General features: G+C 37.0%; 1 pseudogene; it reads right to left on the reverse strand.

Annotated features, from left to right (window-relative positions):
• Nucleotides 1-6,133: 6,133 nt before the first annotated feature.
• LOC125842827 (uncharacterized) lies at nt 6,134-9,250 on the reverse strand (annotated as a pseudogene).
• Between the last annotated feature and the right edge of the window lie 6,782 nt (nt 9,251-16,032).

A 16,032-nucleotide genomic window follows, 5' to 3' on the forward strand; every position in this document is an offset into this window, starting at 1 on the left:
TTGGGAAATAACATGGGTAACAGAGCTGTAGAATCTGTTAGGTGAATTCCTTGATACTAACATGGAAGAAGATAAAATTGATATGGGGTATAGCGTATTGTGAATGGGATCATGGAGATGTGAAAACTTCAATGTTCATTTGTTACCTATAGGAGAACATGTATTCATGGTCAGAACTCCACATGAAAAACTTCTTTAAACATAGGTATTGATTTAGTGCTATTTGATATATTAATATACAACACTTTTCCCACATCTGAAATTATATTTAACAAAGATAAGAATTTTTTAATCGTTAGTAGGATATTCATTTTGAACAGTAAACAAAAGAGTTTAATCATGTTAATAGTACCGCATACAATTAAATTTTGAAAGTTGACGCAGCCCAACTGATCTTTGCGTAATCAAGACACAACTTTCAATGCAAGTGTCTACGATCGTACAATAGTAAAGTAACCCAACTAAGGGTTGGGGTTAAGTCCCACGGAAGTGGTTTTGAGAATTAATAGAAAAATAAAATTTAGTCCTAACTAGTCATAACTAAAAACATTACCGAATAAGAACATGTTAAATCTAAGGGATAACACAAGAGTGAAAATTAAGAATGAGGGTTTGTCACAAGTAAACAAAAATCAGCGAAAATATAAGGAGTACTAATCAAGGACAGATGATTCTTGGGATGTGATAGGAATACGAGATAAACTAAACTATTGGTTACATGCTTTTGATAATAAATTTGTTGAATATTTGTGACTAAGCTAGACTATAGTGGGGTAAATTCTTTCTCGAACAACTTACCCTGAATAAACTCGGTTTCTCTCGAACACCGAGTTTCCACATAAAGAACAACCTCCGCCTTAGCCCACTCACTCTCTCGAGCAGAGTGTGTGGGAGAAAGACTAGGGTTCACTCTCTCGAGCGGAACCTCATGTCAACCCAATCCCACCAGCCATCAATTTAGAAGTCTTAGTTTTACGACCTCTCTCTCGCAAGTCGTAAACACAAAGGTGAAATCATATTTGCAATTACAATTTCATTAACTTCCACCACAACCACTAAATGAAATAACATCTAAACACCAAATAAATCATCAACTAACACATATTCCAAAAATCACACCCCAAGAATTGGGGGTTTTATCTAGACATACAAAAGAGATATAATTTTATACCAATATGAGTTTGCATTCAAATGGGTATGAAGATTTAATTCTCAAAACAAGCAAAGAGTGAAGAATCCACAAGACCCAAGTCCAAATTCTTAGAGTTGAAACCTTTTGAATCTTCAAGTTCTTCAAAACCCTCTCCAAAATTAGAACTCAAAATTCTATGTTAAAAATTCTATATTAAAAATCTCATATTAAGTTACAACTCACAACGACTATTTATAGTTTTTAAAAACCTATGTTGTAGTAGATCATTCGGCATCGTTAGTCGAGATTGCCAATCAACTCGACGATCCACCCCTTAGTAGGTTTCATCGTCGTCTTGCTCTAACTTTTAGCATCATCGTGTTTTGGATCATTGGGCGACATAGTACTGCTTTGCGGAACTGCTCGATGACATGTCGACTGCTCCTTTTCACTGTCGATTTGATCTTTTCTTTCATGGCTCAGTACACTAGAACAAAAGGCGAGGATAAGACCTTTTGGCGACTTGCCAAACAGTTTTGGTGATTCTCAGATCTTCATTTCTTCGTTCTTTCAGCTGCCTTCGTTCGTTTTTGCTAAGTAGATTCCATGCTTTCTCTCAAAATCCAAATACCTAAAAATTAAGGGTTTTCATCAGATATTGAGACAAAATATGCGTTTGAGGACATTAATTTTATCAAAATACAGCCCTAAATGAGTCTAATTTGTGGACTCATCAACACCCCCAACTTAAACTTTTGCTTGTCCTCAAGCAAACTTGAGTTCGGTTGTTCAAAAAGGGTGTCTCAAATAGTGTTATACCAAAATCAATCATAAATGTACAGAAAAATACTTAACTTACTCATGCAAGGATCAAATGTGCACTCAAAGTTTCAAGTTGTTACATACCATTATCAAAGAATCTCGAGCTCACAATACTTGTTTCAAATGCAAGTTCAAGCTCAACTATAGTGTTCAAATGCCCTGACACAAAGAATGATTTCATGTTCACACAATGGTTCATAGTTTAAAGCTTCAGAATCAGATGCAACACTCATACTCACAAAGAAGAGCATAGTGCATAATTTCACCAATAGATTTGCCCATATTTTCCAATCAACACTTGCTTCAGCTCACTCAAGATCACAAAGGTCTTTCAAGGATTGTAATAGGGCTGAGCGCAAAGGTATGGTCATTTTAGGCTCAGTGACTTTCATCCTCCTGAAACGTGGTGTTAACAACACTTCCTTTCCTTTTCCTTCATCATTCTCTTTAGTCCTCATAAGTCATCCTATTATTTACTCTCCATGGATTGTTTGGAAACCCCATTTCTTTTGTACTTTATTCCATAACTTTATTTTTCATTCTTTTCTTCTCTTTTTCTCTTTTTCTTATATGGAGGGGTTCTAGTTTTCTCAACACCATGGGTTAAAGAAGAGTTTCCTTACACTTCTTGACATTCCCTTTTCTTTTCACCACACCCCCAACTTAGGCTTTTGGCCTAAGTTGGCTATTCAATCAACCACAAATCAAGAGGATTATAGGTAATGGATTAAGAGAGCTCTAGTTTTCATCAAGTTTCTTCCAAAGAAAGAGGCTCAAGGGGTGTTCAGAAGCGATTCACACACTCATAAGGTAGGCCACAAAAGAGGTATATATCAAATTGGCTCACACTCTTAGAAGTTGCTTAAGATCTTAAGATCATATCAATAGATAGCATCACTTAGTTGACCGGACCAACGAGGAAAATTCTAGGATCCATCATGCATAGTTCACAGGTAAGCTCATCACACTAGGCATTGATACTATAAGTCAAACAAGACTCCACACTTTCGCTAGTGTGAAACAATCATCACAAGAGACTCAATTTGATCATTTGCTAGTCACAACGAGATGATAAGATTTTATATATTGTTTATGCAAATTCATTTGGCCTCATTGTAGCCGCACATTCATGTTTGTTCGATTATAAGCACTATCTAATTCATTGGTATTGATCGGAACCGTTACTAAAATTTGCGAAGGAACAGCCACATTCAACACAGAAGGGGTGGCAAAAAATTTTCAGAAGGGTTGCAATTTAAGGGTCAAAATGATTTTGCAATTTAAAAAATGGAGCCACAAGCTCAAACCTTACACGAAAGCAATATTTAACACAATTATAGGTTACTACCCAAATACATAAATGAAACACAATTCACAAATAGCACACAAATGTGGGCCTCACCCCAACATAAATAAAAGCAATTTGTCCTCAAATGCAATTAACATAATATCTAGAATTTAGAATAAAGAAAGACAGAGAGAGGTAGAGAAAAATCATGTCTACACAGTCGCTCCATATTTCAGGGCACAAGTGCCCGATGTGTCAGCCTGGGCTTGAATAACAGTCCCCGGAGCAACTTTAGAAGGTTCAGTAGCAACTGGCTTCCTGAAATTGTCCAAGTCATGAGTCACCAAGAAGGAATGTATAGCTGTGCAGAATCCACGAGAACACGAAGGGACAGTGGGATATCTGGGGATAGATCTCTTGTTGGAACTAGACCTTTTGCCCTCACTTCCCGTCTTAGGAGGATTCGCTTCACTTGTACCTTTCCTGAAATTTTTTTCTCTTATCTGTAGGGGTGGCCTATTTCTTCCAGCTACTTTTTGTCTATCCATATCTGCTAAACTTCGGGAAAGAGTTAGAAACTATCTCAACAAAAACATAGAAGTTCAGCTGCAGAAAACTCCACCGAACCAGTTGGCGAAATGCGTAACCGCTTAGGAGATTCACCGAGTACAGTGCACAGAGGATACAAGGGTGCAGACAAAGGATGAACAAGAGTTCTTTCGGTGAGACGCCGAGTGCGTTTTGTGACATCAGTCTTCTCGCCGAAAGTTACAGAATCAACAGCACATTTATCATTAAATTAAAGGCTAGATGGGGATGTTAGGCGAACCACTGAGTGGTTTGTCGAGTTCAACCCAGCTCGCCAAACAGCTCAACATACCTATTTTCAACCCATCTTCTTGAATTCAATCCTACAACCCCCGAAAGCAAAATCAAAATATGTAATAGCCAAATTAGGCTCAGACCCAGTGACACTTATGCATAACCTACGATTTTTCATCCACTGTAGGGCAAAATTTTTAGGAATCAACTATTTAACTCAATACGGTCAATATTATCGAATCAAAGCAAGTAAACAAAAATTATAATCCTACCAGAGAGGACCAACACACATTATCGAAGTAATGTCATTGCATTTGAGCAGAATTTTTTTATAAAAGATACTAGGGCTTGGAAACCAACCTTAGATGCCGATTAAGATGACACTAAGATACTAGGCGGCAATGCATTCTAGATTCGAGCACAATTCAACAACCAAAATACATTAGAGATGCAACGATATTTAAAGTAAAACTAGGTGTGAGTTTGTAAAGTTTGAAAATGAGGGAGAGCGTAGGAAATTGAAACTTTTAAACCTTTGGCTTGAAAACCATCCAGTTCTTGACCACTCGGTGACATTAGTCGTGAGCGCCGACCCATTCGACATCACACCGAGCAATCACATTCTTTGCCAATTTTCACAGAATACCCCATTTATTTTGGGAATCCAAACGGTGATATAAATCGGGTTCCTCGAGCTGATTGGTGACTCACCAATCATTTCTTTAGGCCCACCGAGTTTTACAGACCCCAAACCCAAACTGGTTGGATCAAAAGGTGGTGTGAGTCGGGTCGTCTAATACTTTGGCGACTCACCAACCAAACATTTCTCTCGGCAATCTATTTCTTTCCAAATGCTTCCTACTCTTAATCCTCCACAATTAACACACCATTATTTCTAAAACCAACTTAAAACAATAAAAGGGTTTTGGGTTGCCTCCCAAATAATGTCTTTGTTAACGTCGTGGCACGACACAAGTCCACCTTCAAATCTCATTCTTGGGGTTAGCCATAGTTTCACTAAGCAAAGCCCCTTGCTGTCTCATATTGAGGTGAGATGAGATATGACCAATTAGGGTCTCTAACTGCTTGATCAAAACTGAATGGGAGGTGACGGTCTGACTAACGGTTGACGCATCTTCTTTCATGCCTTTTAACATTTTGTTTGATTCTTCCACTTTGTTGAAAATACGTGAAAAAATATCCTTAGACCTACCACTTTTTGAGTCCTTGGGCTTTTGGCGTTCAAGGGAAGGCACATATCTATCCTTCTCTCCATCCTTCTAATTAAGATTACAGTCCCTCCATTCATGATCTCGATCCTGCCAGCCTTCGTCTCTAGCCCAACCATGGTTACCACCCTGCCTTGGATAGTTCGAACGATATCCACCGCCTTGGTTGGCTAGAAAATTTACCTCTTTATTATACAATGCTTCAAACTTCATCTCCTCAGGATTTGCACATCTGACCCCCACGACATTGACACCATGAGCACCAGCGCCCATGACATTTTTGGATAAACTGTCAAGGTGTGTCATTATCTTGGCCATGTTTTGGTCTCTCTCATTATCTTTTTAAATCTGCTCATTAGATAGATTGAAGGTGAGAGGAGAGACTTGGGCCTCGTGAGTATACCATGCTCTGTTGATGGTTGTCATGCAATCTAAAAGTTAGGCTGCTACTACACATGGCTATTGTATTAAGCCTACAGGAGAAACTTGGTCAGCGACCCCTTTGTTTACCGAGTCCAAACTCTTATTAAAGTACTGAAGCAACACATTATCAGGAAAACTATGGGTTGGGCATTGAACCACCAACTTTTTGAACCGTAACCAATTTTCGTGTTAAGTCTCTCCTTCCAGATACTTAAAGCTCTAAATGCTATCCCGAAGGGTCTTCATCTTCAAGAGAGGGAAAAATAACACTTGAAATACGGTTACCAATTCCTCCCAGGAAGTCATAGATTCACGCGGCAACTCGGCCTGTCATTTGCATGCCTCTCCAATCAATGAGAAAGGGAATAATCTTAACTGGACTGACTCCTGAGAGATGTTTTTGAATGAGAACGGTCCTCACACATCCAGGAAGTTCTGAAGATACTCGTGAGGATCCTCGTGAGCAAACCCACTGAAAAGTCCCTTTAGTTGCAAGGGTTGCAACATAGTACTCATTATGTGGAACACTGCATTTCCCTCGGCTGAAGGTAACTGCATAGCTCCAATACCTCCTATGAGATGGGGGCCATTGATGTTGTGCTTTTGGACATCGTTGAGATTTCTAATGTCATCTTGGTGACCCACCTAGCTACCGTTGCTACCATTAACACTCACGCTTTCTGAAATATTCACACAAGCAAACAAAATAAAACTAAAGATTAAGTGAGTAAACTACAACTAATAAGAACAAAAATTCTACTAATCTAAGAATTCTCAATTAACACCACTCCCCGACAGCGGCGCCATTTTGATGTTCACGTAATCAAGACACAACTTCCAATGCAAGTGTCTACGATCATACAATAGTAAAGTAACCGAACCAAGGGTTGGGGGCGAGTCACAAGGGAGTGGTTTTGAGAATTAATAGAAAAATAAAGTTTGGTCCTAACTAGTCATAGGCAAAAACATTATCATAAGAACATGTTAAATCTAACGTGTGACACAAGAGTGTCAATTAACAGTGGCGGTTTGTCATAAGTAACTAAAAATCAGCGAAAATATAAGGAGTACTGATCAAGGATAGGGGATTCTTAGGATGTGATAGGAATACGGGATAAACTAAACTATTAGGTAGATGCTTTTGATAATAAATTCGTTAAATATTTGTGACTAGGCTAGATTATAGTGGGGGTAAATTCTGTCTCGAGCAACTTACCCCGAATCAACTCAGTTTTTATCGAACACCGAGTTGCTGGATGAAGAACATCCTCCGCCTTAGCCCACTCACTCTCTCAAGATGAGTGTGTTGGAGAAGGACTAGAGTTCACTCTCTCGAGCTGAACCTCATGTCGACCCAATCCCACCGGCCATCAATTTAGTAGTCTTCATTTTACAACCTCTCTCCTGAGCAAGCCGAAAACAAAAAGGTGAAATCGTATTTGCAACTACAATTTCATTAAGTTCCACCACAACTACTAAATGAAATCACATCTAAACAACAAATAAATCATCAACATGGAACACCCAACAGATAATCTAACCCATATTCACAAAATTACACCCCAAGAATTGAGGTTTTCAGCTAGACATGTAAAAGAGATAGAAATGTATACCAATATGAGTTTGTATTCAAATGGGTATGAAGATTTAAGTCTCAAAACAAGAAAAGAGTGAAGAATCCACAAGACCCAAGTCCGAATTCTTGGAGTTCAAACCCTTTGAATCTTTAAGTTCTTCAAAACCCTGTCAAAACATAGAACTCAAAATTCTATGTTAAAAATTCTATATTAAATATATCATTTTAAGCTACAACTCTCAACGAATATTTACAGTTTTCAAAAATTTGTGCTGCAGCGGATCTTTCGGCGTCGTTAGTTCAGATCGCCGATCAACTCGGCAATTCGCCCTTCGGTAGGTTTCATCATCATCTTGCTCTATCATTCAGCATCATTGTGTTTCGGATCATTGGGCGACATAGTACTGCTTTGCAAAACTTCTCGGCGACACGCCGACTGCTCCTTTTGATTGCCGATTTGATCCTTTCGTTTAGGGCTCTATACACTGGAAAAAAAGGCGAGGATAAGACCTTTTGGCGTCTCGCCGAATGGGATCGGCGATTCTCAAATCTTTATTTCTTCGTTATTTCAACTCCCGTTGTTCCGTTTTGCTAAGTAGTGTACATGCTTTTCCTCCTACTCCAAATACCTGAAACTTAAGGGTTTTCATCATATATTGAGACAAAATATGCATTTGAGGACACTAATTTTATCAAAATACATCCCTAAATGAGTCCAATTTGTGGACTCATCACCAAGCCATGGACCATTAGAAGATGTCACCCGGGCCAATAGTTGATTCTTAGGAAATGACAATGTTGGAAGAGGAATAAAAAATCAAAGCCAGCAATTGGATCAACGAGAATTGTGTTTAATGGAGATGCTAGCAAAGAGTGATTTATGAATACTGACAAATTTGGCTTATTCATCAAATAAAACTATTTGAAAGGGTAAGTCAACAACTACACTAAATCAGGTATAAAATGAAGGAAAAAAAGAGAGATTGAATATGCTGGCTAGAAAGGGAAGGGGAATTCCAGCTAATGAATACTATGATGAAAACCTTTATAAACTAGTGAAGGTATAAACAAGGTGGTTTTGATAAGATGTTGCTATCACTCATTATCTAAATATAAGTTATTTATTACTTAACAAAGAAATGGTTGAATACATTTCTAGGACACCATTCCCACAAATACAAGCAAAAGACTCATCTACACCAGAAAAACCACAAGATCCACCATTATCCTCAGAGTTCTTGCAAGACTCATTAACATAATATGAATCATTATACAACAAAGAAATCCCAAACTCCCATTTCATAGGATCCAAAACCATATAATGATGAATACGAAGAACACTGAAACCTAGGCCAGTTCAAATCTTAACTTGAACCAATAGGAATTGGTGGATCATAAATACAACAGGTCAAAATTGTATCATTTGGTTTTAATCCAATCCCAGTCACCCATTTACAAGAATACATTCCCCTGCAAACATATGAACCTGAATTGCTAGCACACAAGTCTTGTTTTCGATCAAACACAGGATATGTTGGTGAACATTCTAGTAAAACAAACATGTTTTATTTCATAATACTAAAGGGAGTTGAATCATCATGATCCAATGTAAAACTGCCTGAATTCTGCATTGAGGAACATGTTGACATAAAGGGGTCAGTTAAAACAAGTGTGTTGGTTGAGTAGTCTAGTGAGGATATAGTGTAAATCCCAGAGGTAGTGGAAAATTGAAGAACTCCAGAAGGAGTGGAAAATTGAAGAACTCCAGAAGTAGTGCATTTTATGAATCTTGAAAATGGAGGATGTCCACAACCAAAACCAAAGGGATATTTTAGGGAAATGTTGCCACATTTATCAGTATATGAGCCATTAAGTGGGATGATACTAGGAACATATTCAAGTGGATGAATTAGAAGAAATGAAAGGAACAATAGAAAGATTTTGTTAGAACATGACATAATGAAAGGTATGGAAAGAGAGTGATTTGAGTTACTAATGAATGTGGAAAGTGAACCTCTTAAGTGTGACAGAAAAAACTCTCTCGTTTTGAATAGATATAGAGATTAAGAAAGAAAACACAAAACTTTTCAATATTATGGTCTTAAACTAAAAGAAACTAAAAACTTAATAAGATATCCTTTAATTTTGTGATCATAGACATATCACGTGTATAGTTGAAACTAAAGTGTTGCTAGAAAAGAAAGACTAAAGAAACATTATTGTTGAAACGAACTAAAAAAAACGTAAGAAAAACAAATTTTTGTAAGTGGGGTATGCTCTTATCGATGGCGGAGTAATATTTTCAAATCCCCTTAAAAGAAGAGCCTGATTTTTATAATGCAACTAAGCTGAAACAAGGCTTCCAGCAAGTGAATATTGTATTCAGCCAAGTTTTAAAAGTTTGCACAGTAAAAATTCAGCCATTTCTTATTCCCCACCCTGATGAAAAGAATCAAGATGTATACCTTCTCTTGTAGATGATACAAAATAATCATCAAGTAATAAAGCAACACAGATACAAGAAAACCAATAAGACTAGGGTCAAATTTCTTACATTACACTTAGGTGTAACAAAACTAAACTTTTTTTGTTTACAGAATTTAAGTTACCATAGATTAGCAAAAGGATTTTATAGAATTCCTCCTTTGCTACATTTTTTAACAAAGATTGTAAAGCATCTTATGTACATAGAAGGCCAGGTTCTTGGCCACTCTTTTTGTTATTGAAAAGAGAGTATTTTGAATTCATATTAGTTGTAGAACTTTACTTTGTTGTGACCAGAACAATAACAAATATAAAGAAAACAGGAATAAGAAAACCTAATCTTTGTTGTTTACATCAAAATTTATAACAGAAATTTTGTCCTAGTAATTATGTGACTAACAAATTTATTCAATAATTTCATTATTGTGATTCTTTTCATTGTCAATCGAGGCTACCAACAATACACACATAAACACCCACAAACATATGCCTATAATAATTACTAGTATATAAAATTTAAGAGCATGTGCACCAAAAACCTACTGAAAAAACTAATGAATCATAAAGCATAAACACAAAAATGGTCAAAATCAAAAATTTCACGTAACATTTCAGAGTCAAAACATCCTAAACTTACTTCGAAGAAAAGGAAAGTCCAAGAATATGTCAAGTTACTATCACACGCAACAAAGACCAATAAAATTCAGGTGAAATTTGAAGTAAAAAGAAAATTCCGACTTCACAATTAGAAAAAATAGACATTGATTTCATTTATAAGAGCTTCAATAGTGAGCTATAGCTTAATTTTCGCAAACAAACCTGGATTTTAGGAACGGTACCACCATTATTAAGGTCTGTTTTACTAATTTTTCTCCAACACATCACTTATGTAGTGGAACTGAAGATTCACTCTGATTAAGGACTTGAGTTATTCAATCCCTTAGATATCTCTATTTCTAACAGAGAAGATGGAAGAAACATTCTAGAGAAACACGAGCATCCTTTCGGAGGGGTGGGGGAGTGGGTACGCGTGAGCTTCTGTGTAAAAATCAAGATATGTTCTTTTGTTATGTGTTCTACGGAGGTGTGAGGGTAATGTGAGACTAGAAGTAGATGGGGGGGGGGGGGGANNNGGGGGGGGGGGTAAGGGGAGTATAATAAGTCTTTTGTGAAATATAAAAGGGGAAAGTAAAAATTTGTCAAATTTTAATTATTAACGTCTGGATGTAAAAGAATTTGAGGTCTGAATATTGTTGCGTTACTAATACAACATTAAAATTGTCTTTTAACGATTGGAAAAAAATTGACGTTATAAATATACTTATAACGACCAGAATTATATTCTTTCGTTAAAATTTGGTTGTTAAAAATCCATTTTCTTGTAGTGGCGTGTTCATGATCATTGGAGTGATGCCGGTGGAAAAGAAGTAATTGGCCGCTAAATATGGTGTTGCTTAACTATGGTTCAACCAATGGAGGTAAGAGAGGGTGGATGACACGGGTTCTCTTGATTGGGAAAAGTTTAAAGTCGCTTTCCTTGATAGGTTATTTCCCCTTAAGATGAGGAAGACAAAGGTGCTTGAATTCATCAACCTTCATCAAGCAATTATTAGTGTGAAGGAATATTCTTTGAAATTCACACAATTGTCTCGATATGCTCCTACTATGGTTGCCGATCCTAAGGAAAGAATGAAGAAGTTTGTTTCGGGTGTGTCTAAAATGGTGGTTAAGAAATGTTATACAGTTATGCTTATCAGTGATACGTAAATTTCTTATCTCATGGTATATTCTAAACATATTAAAGAGGAGAAACTCAAGGAAAAGTTTAGGGAGGAAAAGGGGACCAAAACCGGTGATGGTGACTTTTCACATTCAAGATTCGAGAGACATAGTCATTCGAAGTAGTGACAAAGGTTTTCCTGTCAAGGATACTCCAACACTTCTCCTAAGTTCAACAAAGATAGGGTGTTTAAACCTAAGCCTCAAGGAGAAAATGGTGGTAGATCTTCATTTTCTACTCGCTCCAAGTGTGGAAGAAAGCATGACATTAAATGTCTAGCTGGCTCTAATGCATGTTTTGGTTGTCGCAAAAAGGATCAGAAGATAAGGGAATGCCCCTCAGTTGTTAAGAATGACGGATATAATCAGCGACGAGTTCCACCTTAACCTTCATCAGGATCTAGTAATATTCAGAAGCAAAACCGATTTTATGCACTTCAAGCTCGTGATGAGCAAGAGGGTTCTCCCGATATGGTTAATGGTATGTTGAAACTTTTCCAACTTTATGTTTATGCTTTACTTGACCCTAGTTGTTCCTTGTCTACTATAACATTGTATGTGGCTATGAGGTTTGATATTCTTCCGGATGTGTTAGTAGAGCATTTTTCTGTCTCTACTCTTGTTACTGATTCTATTATGGTTGTGAGGGTCTATTGAAAGTGCTTCATCTCCTTGACCCATAGGGTCACTTATTTTGATCTTCTAGAGCATGATATGTTAGATTTTGATGTTATTCTTGGGATCGATTTGTTGCATTCATGTTATGCTTCTACTGATTGTAGAACCAGTGTAGTCAACTTTCAATTTCCAAATGAACCCATCCTAGAATGGAAAAGGGGAAATTCTATGCGTAAGAGTCACCTTGTTTCTTGTATTAAAACTAGAAAGATGATTTCTAAGGGTTGCATATATAATCTTGTTCGGGTTAGAGTTATGGATTATGAAACCCCTACTATTGTGTCGGTCCCCATTTATAATGAGTTCCAAGAATTATTTCCCGATGATCTATCAGATGTTCAACTGGAAAGGGAAATAGATTTTGGTATTGACCTACTCCCATATACACATCCTATCTCATCCTATCTCTATTCCTCATTATTGTACATCTCTTGCAGAACATAAAGAATTAAATGAGCAATTGAATGATTGTTGGATAAGGGTTTCATCCTAGCGAGTACCTCTCCATGGTGTGCTCCAGTTTTGTTTGTTAGAAATACAGATGGTTCACTCCGTATGTGTATTGACTATCGGAAATTGAACAAGGTAACATTTATGAACAAATATCCACTCCCAAGGAGGGATGATTTATTTTATCAACTTCAAGGAGAACGTTACTTCTCGAAGATTGACCTTCGATCAGGTTATCACCAATTAAGGGTGAAGGAAGATGACATTCCGAAGATGGATTTTCAAACTTGGTATGGTCATTTTGAGTTTTTGTTAATGTCGTTTGGTTTGACTAATGCTTCAACGATATTTATTGATTTGATGAATACGGTGTTTAGACAATACCTTGATATGTTTGTTATTGTTTTCATTGATGAATAGGGTGTTTAGACAATACCTTAGGCCATGTACATACTTATCATATTTGATCTCACCCTTAACTTACTTCTCATAACCAAGGGAATCTCTCACCATTAGTTAATCATATCATGGAAAGCAACTATAGCAACAATCCATGAAAGCATACATCATATAAGAGCAACACCTCTTACGTAACCTCAAGTCATAATTGTGCAATGCATAGATGAGACCCCATAATCCCATCCATACTAAGTACCTCTTTAGTTCATCATACTCATGCTTCACAATGAGGGACTAGTCCCCCTTTTTAAAGAATTGGAACACCAGGAGGCACTTCATTAAGCATATCTCAGTTATTCATTAAGTTGAACCCTATGAGATACTACATTAAGTACATCTTAGTTTATCATTGTTTCGAACTCTAGGAGATGCTTCCACAAGCATAGTCTTAGTTCATTAAGTTTGAACCCTAGGAGATGCTTCTTCAAGAACATCTTAGTTCATTTATTGTGTTGGACTCTAGGAGATGCTTCATTAGTGATATTCTTATTCCATTAGGTTTGACCTCTAGGAGATGCTTCTTCAAGCATAATCTTAGTTAATTACTAATCTTGTTATATTTGGGATATAGCCTTAACCAACATAGGAACATGTGAGCTATCACATAATCCTTCCCGATGTTACCCACACCGTCAAGGGTTAGTCCACTTGCCTAAGGTAGAACCGGCTAGTTTGCTTAGTAGTATCCACAAGCTAACTTTCCTACGAGGCACATAGTTATGGGATACAGAGATTGCTACTAGAAACCCAAAACTCCAGTAGGTGAAGGATTCCATCTCATGAGACATACATTGGGAAATCCGGACTCTACTAGGTGAAAGTTCCCATTTTGGAAGCCCAAACTCAAGTAAGTGGGAACCTCCATCTCTTTTCAATATCCACTCGGTGCTAGGCCTAAAGCCCACTAAGATAATTATTAAACCTCCACTTTGATTCAAGTTTCATAGAAAGATGTCCTTAACAATCAATCCAAGTTAATCCATTAAGATACCTCTTTAGACGATGTGTGAGCAACTACCACCATCCATGACCTATGTATGAAGGCTCTTTACCCTTAGGTTCCATTAGGTGAGAAAAGACTTTCAACCCTAGAACCATTATTATTTGAGAACACCATTCATGTTAACTTCATTATGAGTTCATGAGAATAACCTTTCAATCAACCCACAACAACAACCTAATTATTTACACTTCACTCTCAAAGTGTACTCATGGCATTTACATAGATTCTACAAGAACATGCTTACATTCAAAATATAGATCATATTAATTTTACTTTCAAAACCCTAGAAGTCAAAATTTATTCTACAAGCATTACTCTCAAAGATTTACTACTTTCAATCATCATACAAATCTAGATCACAAGACATTCTAGTCACAAGTTTCATCTTTAAGTAATTCTAACCATACCTCATTATAAAGATTCAATCCCAAGCATTACTACTCCTGATCTATCCTCTATACTTTACTCTAATTCAATTCATGTTTACATGATTCTATTCTTGATCAATTACTACTCATAACATCGATTCTAGAAGATCATCACTAAGTCTTCAATTTCACCTTTCATGGCATAGACCCATATGATATTAATTTCATCAATTAGAGTTGGGTTAACCATGGAAAACCTGTAATATCATAATAATAGCATAATTCCATACAAAATCAATCATAAACAAGTACTATCCACTCAATTGGAATCATACTCAACACTACCCAGAATATAGGAAGAAACCCTAGCTACAATTGGGGGAAATCTAGCGGGCTCCATGGATGGAAGAATCTAAGGATGAATAAGCTATCATATTTTGATTATAAAGCCCCCAGAATGCTTGCAACATTGGACGAATTTGACCTATATAGCTTCTTTTCTTCTTTTGTACTTTCTAGAGAGAGAATTTCTTGAAAGGATTTGGGTATCATTTGGCGATTTAGAAATAATTTCTAGGATCAATGTATTTAGGGGTATATTAGGTTTATATAGGTTGTCTAATTACTAATAAAACGACACCACTTAACTACCAATTAATATTGTATTGACCCCTAAGTCCACAACTTAAAACAACTTGACCTCCAAACTTTCTCACCCACGAGACCCTAACACACGGACCGTGGGTGGGTCTATGGACCGTACTAGTCCTTCGTGGGTGGTGTCCTACAACTCTATAAAATGAGGCCTTGACCCACGACCCCTTCCCACAGGGAGTGAGTCCCATCCCTAGGTGGCCCCTTTTTGGTAGATTTTAGGGACTATTTTGTGTTCCACTCAAGGACCCTTGGTTGGTCCTTGGGAGGGGGGGGGGTCGTACCTTGACTCCCTAGCCCTAAAACCTTTATTCTAAATAAGAATAATCAATTCTACAACTCTAACCCCCACATAAATTTGTAGACCCCTTACGTTAGGCTCTAGTTAAGTCTACAAATTTCCAGAATGTTACAGGTAGGCACAAAGGGCAAAGTCCACACCAACTTGGATATATGTCGAGTGGGTTTCGATGAACTAAGCCAAGACCACAGAATGGGATAGTACCCTAGTTACATATTCAAGCATAAAAGGCGGTATGAGACTTACTCGGTGATTAGATTGAATAACCACGAATTCTTATTTTCACAACTTTAGCAATAATACGAGACAATACCTAATTAAAAATTAGTTTTACAGTCTACCCACGTGCTTTTCTACCCATGGGTAGTCAAACTTCCCAAAATCACAAAGTAGTGCCCAAATTGACGATTTCCCCATAAGAAAGTCCTCACGCTATCTATCATTCAGTGAATTAAAGTCTTCGGGGTAACACTAGCTAATCATACTTTACCCATAAACAATTAAACCAAGACTACTACAAACAAGGATTCTATTTTAAGTGTAAATATTCACAATAAGTTTTAG

Source organism: Solanum stenotomum, chromosome 10 (genome assembly GCF_019186545.1).
Source record: "Solanum stenotomum isolate F172 chromosome 10, ASM1918654v1, whole genome shotgun sequence".
Taxonomy (NCBI): domain Eukaryota; kingdom Viridiplantae; phylum Streptophyta; class Magnoliopsida; order Solanales; family Solanaceae; genus Solanum; species Solanum stenotomum.